We start from the raw sequence: 18348 nt of genomic DNA on the forward strand, positions 1-18348 counted from the left end.
CTAAAATGCATTAAAGTAACATTTTAATTCATGAAATTAAAAAGTTTTCTTTATCTTCTAACATGTCCTGGGCTGTGAGTAATACACACACCACACTTTAGGAAATGCTGATGTCAAATTCCGTGGTGAATTGATCAGCATCAAGGATTAGAGAAAGATTCCCTACAATATTAGAAAACAGAGAAAGGGTAGCCTAGTCTAATGATCAAGTTTACTATATTCTTTTCTGAAGTCTTTGATTTCTATCTCACTATTATCTTAGAATATTTGAAGGTATGTTTTTAAGTCGTATTACTAAAGCTAAACATAGAAATTCTTTGAGTTACAATTTAATGTTGAGTTCTCTACCACCAAGGGTTACTTTCTTACACTGCACATCCCACCTTAGTAAATTCGTATCTGGAGATGACCCATTAGTACTAAATGTTCTTTGTATAGGGAGGAAAGTCATAAATTCCCACTGGAGTTTAGTTCCAGCAAAACTGATGTCCTCTGCTGCTCAAGTTACTGGCTTTCTTTGGTCATGGAAAAAATGAGTGTATCCAAATGTCTGTCTGTCTTACTTTCTTTCTTTCTTTTTTCCTAAGCAGTTAAACATAACCAGATTCAAGGTGTAAACGAAATCAAAAGAAATCTCTGGAACCCTAGCTACAAAATTTCCATATGAAGAATACTGTTTGGAGACCTCAGTGTTTTGCTGTATATTTTGTGTCAGATCTTTTTTTAAAATATTGTTTTAGTTGTCAATGGATCTTTTATTGTATTTATTTATATGTGGTGCTGAGTATCCAACCCAGGGCCTCACATATGCCAGGTAAGTGCTCTACCACTGAGCCACAACTCCAGCCCCTTGTGTCAAATCTTTGAAGTAATAAAAGTCCTATTATTAAGAAACTTGTAATTAGATGCATTTGGATATTTCACATGAAACTAATTCCTGAACACTGACCTGTATTTGATATTTTAAGAAAGTAATTATAGTAGGCGTAAGAACATGCTTCACAGACCTTCATGACATTGGACTTGATAAGGCCCCAGCTGCCATACCATGAAACCCATCCCTGTGTTTGCATTAGGCCTTGCCCCCATGGGTGGTCCCCAGGACAGGAGTGAATAAAGAAGAAATTCTAAGACGCCCATTCCTGGGAGACATGGAAGTCCTCTGGCAGGTAGCTTTGGCTTGAGGACTCCTTGTTGGTCCTGCTGAAACTTTCCTAGATTATGTGGTAATTTAGGACACTTCCACCCAACCGTTCTTCCCCTTTTCTCATTCACTGTGCTTTGCATTGTGGTCAGAAAGCTCAGCCTTCTCTGGCTCCCTTTTCCTTTTCTCTCACAGGCATTTCTTTAATTAAATTCTTATCCATTTAAACCCATCTTGACATCTACACCTGGAAGGACTGAGATAAAAAAAAATATTATAACTTCCAGACTCTTAAAAAAAATAGAACACCTCTATTTCCCCCTTATTTGCAAGCAGATAAGCATCTAATTTATGTGATAGTTGTACCAGGTTTGGTATATATTTAAAAGGAGAAAGCACAACTACTGCTTTGTTCTGGCACCATTAAAACAGGGTATTATATTTGCCTCCTGGAATATTTTTGTGCAAATTCCACAGTGACTTCAGTGGCATATACTTTATCTACATTCGTGCAGTATAGTTGATTGATAGGCCATCAAAAGACTGCTGATGTGATGATGAATGATGAAAACAGACTTCAGAAGCTGTTACAGGTTTTTGTGATGACATGGACTAGAGAGGAACAGAGTTGCCACAGAGCTCAGGTGGGAAGTAATTAAGACTGGATCTTGTTGACAACTCATTTAAGAAAGTACACAGAGAAACCAAAACCACAAGTATATTGAAGGGAGAGGGAGAGAGAGACGCAGAAATGACAGAATCAAATAGTTGACCTGAAATTTCACATTGAAAAGATAGAGTGCTTATTCACAAGGTAATATCCAACTTGAAAGTAGAAAGCAAGTCAAGTTTTATTCTTCCTTCTCCAGACCCTCTGGTAGGAGACGTGTCCTTTTATCCCATTTCAAGTGACAGGAATTTAATCTCCATCCTCAAATCCTGGCAGTGTTATAGGATGTGATGAAGGGGTAATCTCCCATGCTATAACCCTTTGCAGCTTTTTTGAAAAGTCTTCAGTTACAGGTCTACTTACTTTTCAGATTTTAACATATACATATAAATAGGCAGTCTGCAAAATATATGTTCATCACACATATATATTTGGTTAACATATCCAAGGATCACAAATCAGAGACATTATAAGACTTCTTTTACAAACTTTGTCTTTGGGTCTAAAATGGATATTGTTGAATGGATAGGATCGAGTCACTGGTGCTAAACACAATTAGCTGTGCATAGTGTTCAAGAGCCTCTTTCTCAAAACATATGAGTCCAGGAAGTGTTAGATGTAAATTATGTTTGAAATTTTATTTTAAAAATACTTGTTCTGGGACACCACGCCAGCCAACCCCACCAAAGATGGACACCAGACGCCGCACCCACCTGCCCACCCCACCCATGCTGACTCAGTGTGCCCTTGCTGCGGCTCCCCAGGCTCTTTGGAGGCTGGTGCAGGCATTTTGAATTATTCCTGAGGGCGTGGCTACCATCACTGGAGGGGCAGCTCCCTTCCTGAGACACCTACAGGAGACTGGAGGCCCTTTGACAGGCACCTCTGTTTACTCACTTACATCCTACACTCTTCCCCATTCCCTTCGTTCACCACTAGAAATACTATAAATAATAATCAAACTCATCCTGTTTATTATAATAATGCTGAAGTCTTTATAGGGGATATTTGGTTCAGGGCTGCATTTTCTCTGTTTTGGGTGCTGCTAATATTGATCTACCCTTCAAAGGAGAGGTCCTGGAAAACTGCAGGGTGACAATAAGCCTGTAGGGAGGAAAATTCAGTACCTCAGATCTTCACTGCTAGAGGGGAATATACGGAAACAATATAAAAAACAGGGGAAGAAAGTGTCCCTAACAAACCAAGATGCTATTGTGATAGTATCCAATGGCAGCATGGCAGTAGAAATGACAGAAAAAGAGTTTAGAATCTGCATAACTAAAATGATCCATGAAGCAAAAGATGATATAAGAGAGCAAATGCAGGCAATGCATGATCACTCCAGTAAACAGTTAAAAGAGCAAATGCAGAAAGCAAAAGAACACTTCAATAAAGAGATAAAGATTCTGAAGAAAAAATAAATAAAAACAGAAATACTTGAAATGAAAGAAAAAATAAACCAAATTAAAAACTCAATAGAAAGTATCACCAACAGAATAGATTTTGTGGAATTGAAGACAAAATATTTAATCTTGAAAATAAAGTTGAATAAGCTGAGAAGATATTAAGAAATCATGAACAGAACTCCAAGAATTATGGGATATCATGAAGAGGCCAAATTTAAGAATTATTGGGATTGAGGAAGGCACAGAGATACAAACCAAAGGAATGAATAACCTGTTCAATGAAATAATATCAGAAAATTTCCCAAACCTGAAACATGAAATGGAAAATCGAATACAAGAGGCATACAGAACACCAAGTGCACAAAATTACAACAGATCCACACCAAGGCACATTATAATGAAAATACTTCACATACAAGATAAATATAGGATTTTAAAGGCTGCGAGAGAAAAGTGTTAGAGTACTTATAAGGGGAAACCAAAAAGGATATCAGCAGATTTCTCAGTCCAGATCCTAAAAGTAAGAAGGGCCTGGAACAATATATTTCAAGCTCTGAAAAAACATGGATGCCAACCAAGAATCCTATACCCAGCAAACCTAACCTTCAGATTTGATGATGAAATAAAATCTTTCCATGATAAACAAAACTTAAAAGAATTTGCAAATAGAAAGCCTGTCCTACAGAACATTCTCAGCAAAATATTTTGTGAGGAGGAAGTGAAAAACAACAATACAAGTCAGCTTAGGGAGAAACTACCCTAAAGGAACAGTCAATTAAAGAAGAAACCAAGTCAAGTTTAAAACCAAAAATAAACCAAAATGACCAGGAATACAAATCGTATCACAAAAATAGATGTTGGCATGGATGTGGGGAAAAAGGCACACTTTTACATTGCTGGTGGAGCTGCAAATTGGTGCAGCCACTCTGGAAGCAGTGTGGAGAATCCTCAGAAAACTTGGAATGGACCCACCTTTTGGCCCAGTTATCCCACTCCTTGGGTTATACCCAAAGGACTTAAAATTAGCATACTACAGTAAAGCAGCCACATCAATATTTATAGCATCTCAATTTACAATAGCTAGATTGTGGAACCAACCTAGGTGCCATTCAAAAGATGAATGGATAAAGAAACTGTGGTATATATACACAATGGAATATTATTCAGTCATAAAGAAGAATAATATTGTGGCATATGCAAATAAATGGATGAAATTGGAGAATATCATGCTAAGTGAAATAAGCCAAGTCCAAAAAACCAAAGGCCAAATATTTTCACTGATAAGTGGTGGATGATATGTAATGGGGGTGGGAGATTTTGGAGTGAGAGAAGAATGGAGGATCTTTAGATTATGTAGAAGGAAATGGGGGGTATGAAAAATTGTGAAATGAGACACACATTATTACCCTATGTATATGTATGATTACACAAGTAGTATGAATCTACACCGTTTACAACCATAGAAATGAAATGATGTACCCTGTTTGTGTACAATAAATCAAAATGTAATCTGTAAAAGATAAAAAATAAATTAATAATTTAAAAAAATAGTTGTTCTGCTGGGCATGGTGGCACAGGTCTGTTATAGTGGCTCAGGAGGCTGAGGCAGGGGATTTCAAGTTCAAAGCCAGCATCAGCAACTTAGTGAGGTCCTAAGCAACTGGGCTGGGATGTTGCTTAGTGGTTAAGTGTCCCTGAGTTCTATCCCTGGTACCAAAAAAAAAAAACCCAAGTTGTTCTCTATAAAATATAGCAAAGGGTTAATACACAGTTTAATCAAAAGTCCTTTAATAGTCTGAGTAATTGAAAAAATAAGGGTGTGGATTTAGAAATGGGAAAAACCATGTAATCAATTATTTCCCCATAAGTTTTAATATTTTTTTCTTTTTTCAAATGATGTGATAATAATTTGCTCTAAAGCATGTGCATATTGGAAAGGAGAAGATTGAGATGCGACTCGTAAAAATTATGAGGATACTTTGGGACCATCTTAAACTATTCTGCATACATATTTTTATAAAGGGGAAAAGTAGCAAGTTAAAACCTGGAGGCACACATGCTGAAATGGTACCTGGAATGGAGAAGGAATCCAGTGGTGGGAACACTGGATAGGAATGGAAACCAACAGCCAGCAGAACAAAATTGTGATTTATTTTCATTTCAAAACCCTTTAGAAGAAGTTGTGTTGCCTAGATAATCACTAACACCTCCCAAAGACAAGTTAACTGGTGGCAATGCCCAGGAATTTTTTACTCTACTTTAATGCCTTCACTGACAATTCTATTTTAACAGTTGTGGTGTGACTTGTTAGAGACCCAGCTGGATTCAAACATCTCCCTGTGTTGCATATTTTTGTATGCATCTGTTTTCCAGGAGTATCACTTACCAGAAACCAGTATTGACTTAGATTAGGTGACCTCTAAGAGTCACTTGAGCTCTAAAATTCTTGGTCTATGAGGTAAAAAAGACATGGTGCCCTCTCATAGAAAAACAAACGACTGGGGACCTCCGCTTTTGGTCAGAATATATTAACAGGAACCGATTTCCTTTACTTTAGACAAATATAAAATATATGAAAAAACAGTGTTTAGACATTAGGCAACAGATTCCACAAGACTGTGATCACCAAAAGAAGAAACACAAGGAGCCATGGCCCAAGACTGCTCTAGCTCATTGCCTAAACACAGCGTCCAGGGCACAGAGCAGAGAGAGAACCCTTTACTGCTGTCCTCTCAGCTCACCACCCTGCCTCTTTCAGGCACTGCTCTCTTAAATACCAACATTTTTAGGGGTTTCAAAGCAGTACACTAAGGCGGAAACTTGAAACTTGATGCTTTTTTTCAAATGCTATCATTTCAACTCTGTACTAATCAGTATGTACATGTGAAAAAACTACCCAAGAGGCAGAAAGAGCCCCCAGAAATATATTCATTGTTCTAGAGAAATCTCCCAAAGTCCCAAGAATATGAAAGTTTTTCCTCCAGTGCTCTTATTTGGAATGAACCACACCTGGTTTCTCAGTGTCTGAATTGTTTCATTTATGGTCCAGTTCAACTCCTCTCTACCCCTTAACAACTTCTTACATCCTGGTCTAAAGATTTTACTAGACTTACTGAATCAGAGTTCAATTTCCAGTATATTTAATTTTCACGTATGTGATCAAAACCACAGAGAGAGGATAATATTCCTGAAGGTAGGGCCTTCTTTCTTGTGTGTGTTGCCATAAGCCAAGCATAAAAGCAATAATTGTTATTTGGGAGTATGTTTTGGGTACTGTGCCAAACACTTCATTTTATGTTATTTAATTCTACCCAGAACTCTTGAGGGAGGGCCTATAATTAGCCACTTATCAGGTGAGAACATGGGAGCACAGAGAAGTTGAGTTAGAGGAATTAGATGCATTTGAAGTATTTAGTTATATTTGACTTTGTAACTAATGTCGTTAACTAACATTTTGTGACTTGATTAAACATATTGCTCTGTGAGACAAAGCCACAAATTTCCTTTCTTTATTGCCAAAGGTCCCTGCAGAAGCCTAAATACAGGATTCATTTTAGAGCTTATGTATTTCTACAATAGAATCAAATTTCTAAGATATTTTTCTCTAATTTGTAATAGAAATCTTGAAATAATCAGAAACACATCAAAAAGCATATGTACTTAGTTACATGGACTCTACAGAACTGAGTCCCAGGAGAATAAATCACGTGAGGCCACGTCCCATCTTTGCATTTTCCATTTATTTCCTATTTTGAGTGGATCTTGGATATCACTCTTTCCTGTTGGGTTTTAGGCTACTTTTTTAGGAGAGAAACAGTTGTTATTTATTACAGTTCATTAATATATAAAGATCAAAACTAATGTAAAATTTCAAAGTATTGCATGAAGTTTTAGAGTTGTTTTTGTTTTTTACTTGTCCATCTTGATAATCTTGGTGCATTCATTTTTTTAAAAGGTGTGGGAAAGTAGGAGTGTGGTGGCATTAGAATAAAACCTTGTACAAGGTATCTCACTTTTAAATTCTTTAATTGGAGAAGCAAACTCCCTAGAACTTTACTAAATAAAAAAGAACACCACCTAATTTTTTTTTAAAAGTTTGACCATTGGATGATGTTAAACTCACCTTGCTCTTTCTGTGATCCTTAGTGAGGAAAATTAGGAAAATCCAGTTCTGACAAAGGTACTCTAATCCACAGAGGGTAGTGTCCAACCAAGATCTTTCCCAAAAGATATTTAAAACATAAAGAGGCCATATCTTTATTTTTGTTGGTTCTGCAAAAACACAAACATATAGGAAGGAAATGATCATTTCAATCAACATTCAGTGGTAATTAAAAGCAATTGTAGTCCTCAGGCTGTTTCTTTCAAATATGACCCAGTGATCAGAAGGAATTGAAAATGATTACATTTTAACCAGAAACACATTTCTGTCCAGAACTAAGCTTCGAAGCATGACAAAGGCACAGTGGTGGCCCCTGTTTGTATTTCCATCTGGGGCTTTAATTTGAACTTCAGTGATTATTCTGCAAGACTTCTTGCTGTGCAGATCCAGAAAGTCAAAGCTAGCATATTCTTGTGTGCTGTTTCATACAAAAAATAAAATTGCACCAATTACCATGTTTGCATTTTGTGGAATGGCTCTATTTAAATCGATTATATGTTAAACAAGAGTATTTGTAAAATTCACAGCTCAGACTTAATCTGGCTTTATCCCAGAGCACCCAACCTGAAAAGTAAGTGATTGTAAGCACTCTTGGAAAGAAAGTTAGCAACATCTTTCATGGAAAACAGTCTGGAACAATTAAATTTAACTTGATTTTCAAATTAGGAAGTATAGCCCACAGTTGGTCTTCTACTTGAAATACTTCTTCAAACCCCCAAATGCTCATTTTTTTCTAATATCTAGTTAGTGCTTCCAGAATGACATTGTCATCAGTGAAAAGAATAAAAACAGAGGAAAATGTAACACCTCTTGCCAGGAATTACTCAGTAATGGAAAGCACCTGAATGCCATTGTAGTGGCTCTGACTTCACAGCGCCTGGCTCTGGGAATTTCCATTTTCTGTGGCCAGAAGGGAAGATGGAAGTTGCAATGTCTTGATGGAAAGAAAGATGACTTTGGGGACTAGGGAGTTTGATAACTTTCTATATTTGATCTGAAGTGCACAATTCTTTTATTTTCTTAGTCTACATAGCACATGATTCTTTTGGACCTATAAATTTCTGTTCCTGATTCATATACAGAGAATTTGGACAGTTAGTATATTTAATATAAAGTGTTTTAAAAAAATTGTTAGTTGTTGATGGACCTTTATTTTATTTATTTTTTTCATATGTGGTGCTGAGAATTGTACCCAATGCCTCACACATGCTAGCAAGTTCTCTACCACTGAGTCATAATCCCAGCCCATTAATATAAAGTTTTTAAACATTCTAAGTAACTATGAAGATCATAAAATAGCAGAGTAAAATGCTACTAATTCTATCCATAACTATTGTGACTTTTTAATATGAAAACATTTTCTCGGGCTGGAGCTGTACGTAGTTCTGTGGCGGAGCGCTTGCCTAGCACTAGTGAGGCACTGGGTTCAATCCTTAACACCACATAAAAACAAATGAATAAAGACATTCTGTCCATCTATGACTACAAAAAATAAATAAATAAATACAAATAAAGAATATTTTCTCAGGGAGATAAAGGGGAGAAATGCTCTCAAGGGGTCAAGCAGACCATGATTCCCAAGAACAAGTCAATGTTCTTAGATGGCAGGTTCTTTTCCTTCATTTCATTTCACAAACACCAATGTAATGTTTCCTATGTGCCAGGCATTTTACAAATATGAATTAATTTTAATCCTTATGTCATGCTCTGAAGGAGGTACTATTTTTAACCCTACTTTACAGAATAAAGAGATTGCAACTCAGATTAAGCAACTTGCCCAAGATCACAGTGTGAAAGCAAGATTTCTGAAGTCCTGTGGTCTGGCTCTTGTTTCTTGGATACTTTCACAGTGCAAAAAACTATGCACTACACAGCGATCACCAATAAAAGCTGTATGATGACATGAACTTTGAGAAGAAATGGTAAAGTAATTTTGGAGTAGGCTGTATAAATTTTATAGCTTAAAGATGGTTTTTCATATTTGTCTTATTAAAAAGTAAAATGTAACGCTGCCATCCAATCCCTAGCTGCATATGTGTGATGAGAAAAATGCACATCAGTCAAATGAGTTGTCTCTGTGGCCTTTCTTACTGGCATGACATAATGAGGATAGAACTTAACAGTGCTGAGATGAAATATGGGGAAATTCTATATATCACAATACCATTTATGTAAATGGAAATATATGCAACATAAAACCATATGCATGTTTTACCAGTGCATATACCAGAAGAGAAAGAAAGGATATACAGAAAACATCACAAGAGCTGAGTTTGGGGTAGAAGGAATAGGAAATAAGAATGGGTAAGAGAAAATAAACAGGCATCTTTGATTTGAACTGAGCTTGCAATTAACTTAACCTCCTAATCCCCAGGTTTGAAGCAGGAAAAATGTAACTACCTAATCATTTATCCATGCATGTATGGATTCTTCTTATCTATGTATTCATTTATAGGAACAAGGGAAAGTGAAATTGTGTTGGTTTGCTGCTTGTGAGGGTTAATGTTATGGGTCAATTTGAATGCCCAGACATAGAGTCAAACGTTATTTTTTATCTGTAAGGCTGTTTCTGGATGAAACTAACATTTTAATCAGCAGATTAATTAAAGCAGATTACCCTTTTTAATGTTGGCAGGCCTCATTCAACCTGTTAAAGGCCTAAATAGAACAAAACACTGAGTAAGAGAGAATTCTTTCTCTACCTGTCTTCTAGCTGGGACATTGGTCTTCTCCAGCCTTCAGCCTTAGACTTGAACTGAAATTTATACCATCAACTCTCCTGGATCTCCAGCTACAGATCTTGGAACTTTTTAACTTCTATACCTGCATGAGCCAATTCCTTATTTTTTAGTATTAACATAAATATATTTTATATTTTACATATGTGTGTAAAATATGCATAAATAGATGTGTATATACCTGTTACATTATGAACTATTTTATTATATTTTTATATATTACATGGAATTTACATAAGAATTTACATCAAATTTACAAAATCAATTGGTTCTGTTTCTCTGAAGAACCCAGAATAAAATACAGATATTCATTATGTAATAATTATTAAACTTGCATAGCACCAATTCTCACATATTTTGAGCTCAGAAAACTTTACATTCCAAAAATGATGAGGATCCTAAAGAGTTTTTATTTATGTTAGCCTAAAGAGTTCATACCCTAATGGGACTTGTCTGTATCAATTTATTTGCTGATATTCACATTTTTTGAAAGTTAAAACTAAGAATATTCAAATATTTATTAATTAATTTCAATTTTAAAACATTAAAAATTATAGTGACAACCTCATTGCATGTTAATTAAAATAACCTATTTTATTAAAAATAAAACGAATATTTTCCAAAACAAAAATTTTAGGAAAAAGTCACATTTTAATATTTTTGTAAATATTATAAATGTTTGGATTAATTGAATATGGTTGGATTTACATAACTGCTTCTACATTCCACCTGTTGCAATGTGCTACAGTTTTGCTTGAAGTATATTGAAAACACAGACTTTTGATTAGAAAATAAGGAATATTTTAATGATATTTCAGATAATTGTAACTATTCCTTTCTGATTCTATACCCAAACTTCACAAGTGCTAATTTTTAAATGGTTATTTATTGTGGAGTCTGAAACCATTATCAACAAATTTTTCTTATTGTGCAATGTAAAATCCACTGGCAGCTGTTACTCCTTAAGTGAACCTTTCACCCATTCATCATCTTGTAACTTGAAACAGTAACATTGCTGTTTAAAAATACTGGTTCAATGAGTTATGCAGATCTTCTTAATGTTGCTACATTTCATTAAACAATATGAAAGTATCATTTTCATTAATATCCACACAATAAACAGATCTCATAATGAAAGTCCTTTTGAGTTTTGAGATGCTTTAATCTCACAGTTATAGGTATGACTTAACAAAATTTAAATTTTCATTTGAATGCTTGAATTTTATTATTGGCAACAAATGTCAGTTATTTTCCTTGAAGTGACAGGCTCACTTCATTCATTTTTTAAAAATAAAACAATACTCTGTAGCCATTCTTTTCAGTAAAAATTTTGTTCCATTTTGAAGGTAAAGAATGACGTCTCCTATAGAAAAGCATTGTAATTTTGGTTTGCAGAAGAAGCACTTACTGTGTATAGAACATTAAAAAGATGTGTACTTAAGGTTGAGATTTAATAAATTTTCCTGTTTTATCAGGGGAATTATTAACCCATTAATTCTCATAGTCCCACATGCAGGACACTTATAAAAACTTAAGTTGAGCAAAAAATATACCACTTATGGTAACTTTTAAAACAACTATTATGTTTTTAGAGTTCTATTCTTTTGAGAAAAGTAATAGGTGAATGATCAGTGAATTTGAAAAAATATGTCTATTTCCATATTATATATGAAAATATATGTAAAGGATAAGTAAGTTTTAGATTATGATTTCCAACCCATTTTAATATATTTGTGTCAATTTCATGGAAGTATTTGAAGAATTGAAAACTTGGGACTTCATGGGTTAAGTAAGACTTGCACCTTTTTCTCACAGTGAGCACAAGGCAATGAAGTGCTCAGCAACTGGTGCTGCTCCCTGGTTCCTGATCCAACACCAGACTTTTTATCCACCTTGCTTTTTTTGTACATCAGTGCAGATGTCACACAGTAAATAGAGAATAACATCTTAACACCATAGGAAAATAATATGACGGCACAGGATCCCCAGGGGTCCACAGACTACATTGCTGTTCTACAACGATATCCATTCAATTTGACAACTAAAAATTTGCATCGTAAACTTATCCTAAAGAAGTCCCAATGAAATCAGGTACCTCTTGAACCTCAAATAAGAGGGAATCCAGTGTGTTCAAAGTCTTTTGTTCATTAGTTAAAATCGTATTTGTCTTAGTGATATTTGGAGTGTAGATCTTTAAAAAGTTTAGCATTTAAGCGAATTTTCAAACTTTCTGAACTTATTCCTAAGGATTTCACAGCATTCCCACTGAGACTGCCAGATAAATCAGTGGCAAGTCTGTTGCTTTATGGCCTATTCACAAGGTAGTTCCGAGGCGGTTTCAGACCCAGGCTGGGCCCTGATCAATACTTAATCAACCTACAGAGTGCAATTCACTAAATCACTTTTTTTGGAGGCATCTATCCAATCTTGTTTCCAGGCAGCTCTACTACATTAAAATCTGCAGAAACACAGAAATGTTCATTCTTGCCATAAAAACAGACCTTCAGACTCCTGAAATTAGTACTCTGGGGATACTTTCTGTGTTTCTACAATCTCCCTCCCCAGCACAGATCCTTTTCTTTTCGTGGTTATGGAGTGTTATCTCTTACTATAAGGCAGGTAAAGAAAGTTCTAATTTCTTATAGCATATGTAGTTCATCAAGAACATGAATATATCTTGCTTCCCTCAATCAGCAAACACCTCTGATGGCCTCATAAAGATGCTGGACTAACTCCAGGGGATTTGGAGGTGCGGAGAATGGCAACATAATAGAGAGAGTGAAATTACAGTTCTTGGCTTCAATACCTGAAAACATTTTTGGGAGGAACAGCTCTAACCCACACGAAAGGTCAGTAGTGAATCAAGCTGATACCCCATGAGAAGTCAAATGAGTGATACCCAGTCAGCTCTATGCTTATGTCTCCAAACACACCCTTGGTCTCATGATCTCTGCACTCAATGTTCCCTCAGCTTGGAAATTTTTCCTTAGTCCTCCACACTTTTTACATTTCTGCTCAAATGTCACATTAGCAGGGGGGCCTTCTCCCTATATAATAGCATCACCTACTATTTCCTACCCTGTTTTATTCTTCTCTAGAGGATATACTACCATCTAACATAGTATATACTTTGTTTGTTTGATACTTTTTACACTCATTACATTGAAGTGTTTAAGTACCAGAGTACAGGGACTTCACTGTTCACTGTTGGGTTTTAGGGCGTAGTCCTGGTTCATAATAAGACACAATATATATTTGTTGAAGGAATGAATAAATGCATTACTTAGTTAATTATAGAGTAGCTCAGAAGCAGGAGGGGAGACCAGTAGGTACTACTAGCTCAGCATTGGGAGAAACATTTCACATACTGAGTTTGAGCTGGCCTTGAATGGTGTTTCATGTATGTAGTGCCAATGAGCACAGCAATCTACCTGTTTTTCAGGGCTCAAGTTCTTTTTCCAGGGAGCCTTACTGGGGTCTCCAGAACTGGGTAAGTTGCCACTGCCTTGGGGTCCCAATTGTGGAACAGTTCATTCCAGTGTATCTTATCCATTTACTTGTCTAGCTGATCCAGTTGAATATTAGTTCTGAGACACATTACTCATGGCATACCCAACAATAGCATAGAACCTACTACAGAACAACGACCCCATAAATACTTCCTGACTGTAGGATTTAATGAGCTAAGCAGAAAGCTCATGTAGAGACATTTAAGGCAGGTGTGGACCAAATCACAGAGGCTCATGGAGTTGACACATGGAGCTTGGGTTTCAACCAGAGATGCTGTGATAACCTATTGCCCCAGCAAGGCCAATATGAGCGTTTGTGGTGTATTGTGTTGTGTGTGGGGAAGCAAGTGAAACAAATTAATAAGAAAAGCAAATTATAACTTTTTTTGCAATGTTAAGGGCCTGGACCAGACTGGTGACAATGGAAATAATCATGAGGAAATAGATGTTGTTTTTCTTGGTTATTGTTTCAGTACTAAGAACAGCCATAGTTGACTGTGTATTTTAAGATTGAGTGACTTTCACAATAGCTCCAGTCCTTATTTCAAATTGTAAGGTCCTTAAGAAAAGAATATTTGCCTCACTATTTACTGAATGGTGTCATTTTCTTATTTCAGCAATACTTAGTGGTAGAATCTGTCAGAATTTATAAAGCCCATTCCCTGATATTAAGCTTTTAGACAAAACTTTAAAGTCTTCAGATTAATTTTCTTTTCTGATTGCTACCTATTATCCATGGGTAGAAGCTGATTTCTAGGATAGAAAGGTAAAGATATTGAGATATTAAATTTACCAGTTTTTTTTCAGGGTATCACAGAAATCTCAAAGCAGATAAGACAAACATGAGAATTTTCTAAGAGAACACACAAGCACAGTGATTCCTAGTCCAGTCTAGACTGGGTGGGAAGGGGAGATGGGAGCAGGAATACCAGATGTTTTCTGTTCTTGCCTTAGAGGTCACCTCTGGGGCCTCCTTCTTTGCAAATAATATTATTTGCAAATAAGTTGCAGTGAGTGGAGAAGAAAGATGAGCATATAAGATCATAGGGCTGATCAGAGGTATAATCAGACCTAAAACTCAGATCTCCAGATGCTCAGGTAAGAAGGGAGAGGATAAAACATTTTATACCTGCAGTTATAGGGATAAAACTTTAGAAGCCAAGGAACAACTTTGATCTTCTCATCTCTTTGCCAACAAAGAGGAAAACAAAGGACTCTAGGGGGAAAAAATCAGGAGTATTTTGGAGGCAAATGAAGGATACAGAAAATCTGAAATGCTAAGAATTTTATGGAAAGAAAAGTTTCAGAGATAAGGTCCCAATTGACTTTACATAAATTTTCTTTTTTGGATTCAGAATCTGGCTCTCTATCTTTACCATTTTTACATTATTTTCCAATCAAAGGCTTCTGTGTTTCTTAAGATTCAGATATGGGACCTATGCTGTCCATACTCTATTTAGTTGTATCCTTTAGCATCAGGACTAAGCAAATTCAGGTGGTCCTGACAGGTCCTGACAGCAACCTGATTTGGACTTTCTTTCTCCTTAGCTGCTGATTTTATCTTTTTTTGATTCAGTTCTTAATTCTCTTCTCATGGTGGCAAAATAGCAAATGTGTTCAGTATGTGTTTACTATCCCATCTCACAGCTAAGAAAGAGGGATACTATAAGCATGCATGTGCACACACACACACACATGCACACACACACACACCCACACACATATACTTGCTTATTTTCAAAATGCCAAAATAAACCATAAACTAAAAACAATGTTTCCTTTTGTGTCACTAGAAATTGGGGGAGAGAATAGGGATAAAAGTTAGATTTAACAATATATCTTTGTGATCATAGCTGCATAGTGCTCATTTTAATGACATATTCTTAGCTTATTTAAATGATCTACATTTGATAGGTATTTGGATTCTTCTTAGTTTCTTTTGCTATTGCACCACTGCTATAATAAACAGTTTACTTCACCAATTACAATATATTTGACTAATTTTAATTAAGACATTTAGATTATTTCACATATTTCCTTTTATAAACCAAAATGTTGGAAACATCCTTGCATATGCAACTTTGGTTATCTTACTATATTGAAAGGTTCCTAAGAGTAAAGTATTTTATTTGTGCTATATACATAACACAAAACTAATTCATCTTAAGGCATTCTGGACTCGATTGATTAAGCTAAACAAGTCTTGAAAAAATATCAGGAAAGCATGTTCATATGTTTAGAAAATATGCACGTATCAATATATTAACAATTTTCAAGACCAACAAAGTGAAGATGTTTTTCTACCAAATAGCTCTTTTATATTTTGCTTATAGAAACTTTTCTTTTAACAGAAGTTTTTTCCAAATAAATACTGAACAAAATCAGTGGAAGAGAATAAAAGATGAAGGCATACTATGTATTGAGGAGCTACCATACTCAAATTAGACAAACAGACCACAAAAGTTAATTGAGAGCCCACTATGTGGCAAACTGCTGGATCTGGGTACCGTATTTAATAAAACATATGGCATCCTTCTCACAAGGAACTTATTTTGTAGTGTGAAAACATTTGGGGGAAGATCCACTCAATAAACACATGTAGAAACATATAAAAGTTGAGTATCTCTTATCTGAACTGCTTGGGACCAGAAGTGTTAGATTTCAGATTCTTTGGGATTCTGGAATATTTGTATATACATAATGAGGTATCTTGGGGGTGGGACTCAAGTTTAAACATGGAATTCATCTACTTTTCATATATTTATATTATATGCATCACCCCAAAGTAATTTTATACTATATTTTATTAATATGGTATAGAAGCAAAGTATCACGGGGTGGAATTTCTCAGTTGTGGTCTCATAGCACTTGGAAAATTTCAGATTTTGGAGCATTTTAGATTTCAGATTAGGAAAGATCAACCTGAAATGTATTTTAGGACACTAATTACATTTGGAAAAAAATCCTTGGAAGGGGAAAAGGATGGACTCATTGTTCAAGTGGAATATTTAGCTTTAGGTAGAAACATGGATTATTGGTTTGGGGATGGGGAAATATTACTACATCTGTTTCCCCAGGGAGCATGCAGTGGGGTTGGGGCTACCCAGAGATTTGAAGCAATTGACTTGGGGAGTGGAAAAGTATTACCAGGGGAATGTAGTTAATACTATCTTTTGTACTTCACTTATGAGATGTTATTTAACATAAAATGTCTTTCAACACCCTTTGCTAAAGGTGTTACCTATGATCGGCCATAGGGCTAAGAACATTTTTTACACCCTCACTAAACTGATCAGAACAAGAATTAATACTGGACTTGACTGGCAAGTCTTAGATTGCAATGCTAGATTGGCATATCACCTCTGACATGGACATAGAATAGACTTGAACAACCTGCTTCCTGTTCCTAGGCATTTGGAATTAGGAAACAAAGATAATGAGGCAATTAGAAGCCAATGCAGAAATTGAAGGAGTATACTCAGAGGGGCATAGAGGTATATAGAGTTGGAGGCCATGACCAGCTAAAGTAGAAGGAAACTGCAACTGTGCTTAAGCTAAAGGGATCTTCTAGAAAGAATAGGATGGGTATGAAGAAAGAGGAAGAGAAGGAAGAGCAGTGGGGTGGGATACCTATAGCTACCTCAGTCCCTGAACCATTCTAGGCCTTCCTCCAATCAGCACATTTCCTTAGAGCAAGTCACATCTATTAGATATATTAAAATTAAGAATCATTTGTTGACAATACTAATTTAGAAAGTGTTTTAAGGAATGAGCTCATTATTTTGAAAACTGATAAAGGAAGAATCGAGCATTTCTATGTCTCTACGGTAAAAAGGGCACTTCAAGGCAACCAGAGGAGACATAGGAAAGCCATCTCATCTTTATACAAGAATTCCAACTAATAAAAGAAAAATAAATTACAGAATTGAACTATCTCGATTTTGAAATCTGCAATGCAATAGCTGATTTAGGTGGTTGTCATCAACAGCTACTAAAATTTTTAGGTGAAAAGCTGATGAGGAACTTTATAAGGGAAAAATCTGGTTGACATAACCTAACAAAAACTGATCAATTTTGGCATCAACAAAAAAGAGACAACTTAGCAATATGTTCCTCCAGATGTGATAGAATAGAAAGTACACAAAACCATGTATAAAATATTCCTGCAAAAAAGATAAAAACCAAATTGAGTCTGGTCAATTTGCATAAATACCAGGGTCCTAGGAATATAATGACATCATAGGAATACACTTCAGCAAAATCCACAATGTGAGATAATCTGAAATAACTTTTCTCAGTAAATAAATTCCAAATCAAACAGAGGAAAAATGAACCTATATATGAAAAAAAAAAAAACACTGAAAACACAAGACATAATAACTAAATATAACATGTGAACCTGCTGGGATCCTGACTTAAGTGTGCTAACGTTTTAAAAGAAGAGAGAAAAAGAGTGAATAAATATATCAAATTCACAATACCATTATTGTTTTTTTCTCTGGGCAAGAATAGTTTGAGAATATGTTTAAGAAACACAACAAAAACTCTATAGTTTGCCCATGTTCATAATGAGGTAAAATCAGCTCTCCATATGCATAGGCTACTCATTTGTGGACTCAACTAGCCACAGTGAAAATATTGAGGGAAAGAATTGCATCTGAAGTAAACATGGACAGACTTCAGTCCCAGTAATTATTTCTTAGAAAATATAGTGTAATA

The 18348-nt window shown here is 35.5% G+C and overlaps 1 protein-coding gene across 4 annotated transcripts in view; it reads right to left on the reverse strand.

The window, feature by feature from the left end:
• Lmntd1 (lamin tail domain containing 1) overlaps positions 1-18348 on the reverse strand; it is a 448551-nt gene that overhangs the window by 178586 nt on the left and 251617 nt on the right. For all 4 annotated transcript variants that reach the window (XM_047548966.1, XM_047548968.1, XM_047548965.1 and 1 more), the window contains one exon: positions 7344-7492. The gene's annotated coding sequence lies outside the window, so the exon portion shown is untranslated. The remainder of the gene's footprint in view (positions 1-7343; positions 7493-18348) is intronic.

This window comes from Sciurus carolinensis, chromosome 4, assembly GCF_902686445.1.
Source record: "Sciurus carolinensis chromosome 4, mSciCar1.2, whole genome shotgun sequence".
Taxonomy (NCBI): Eukaryota; Metazoa; Chordata; class Mammalia; order Rodentia; family Sciuridae; genus Sciurus; species Sciurus carolinensis.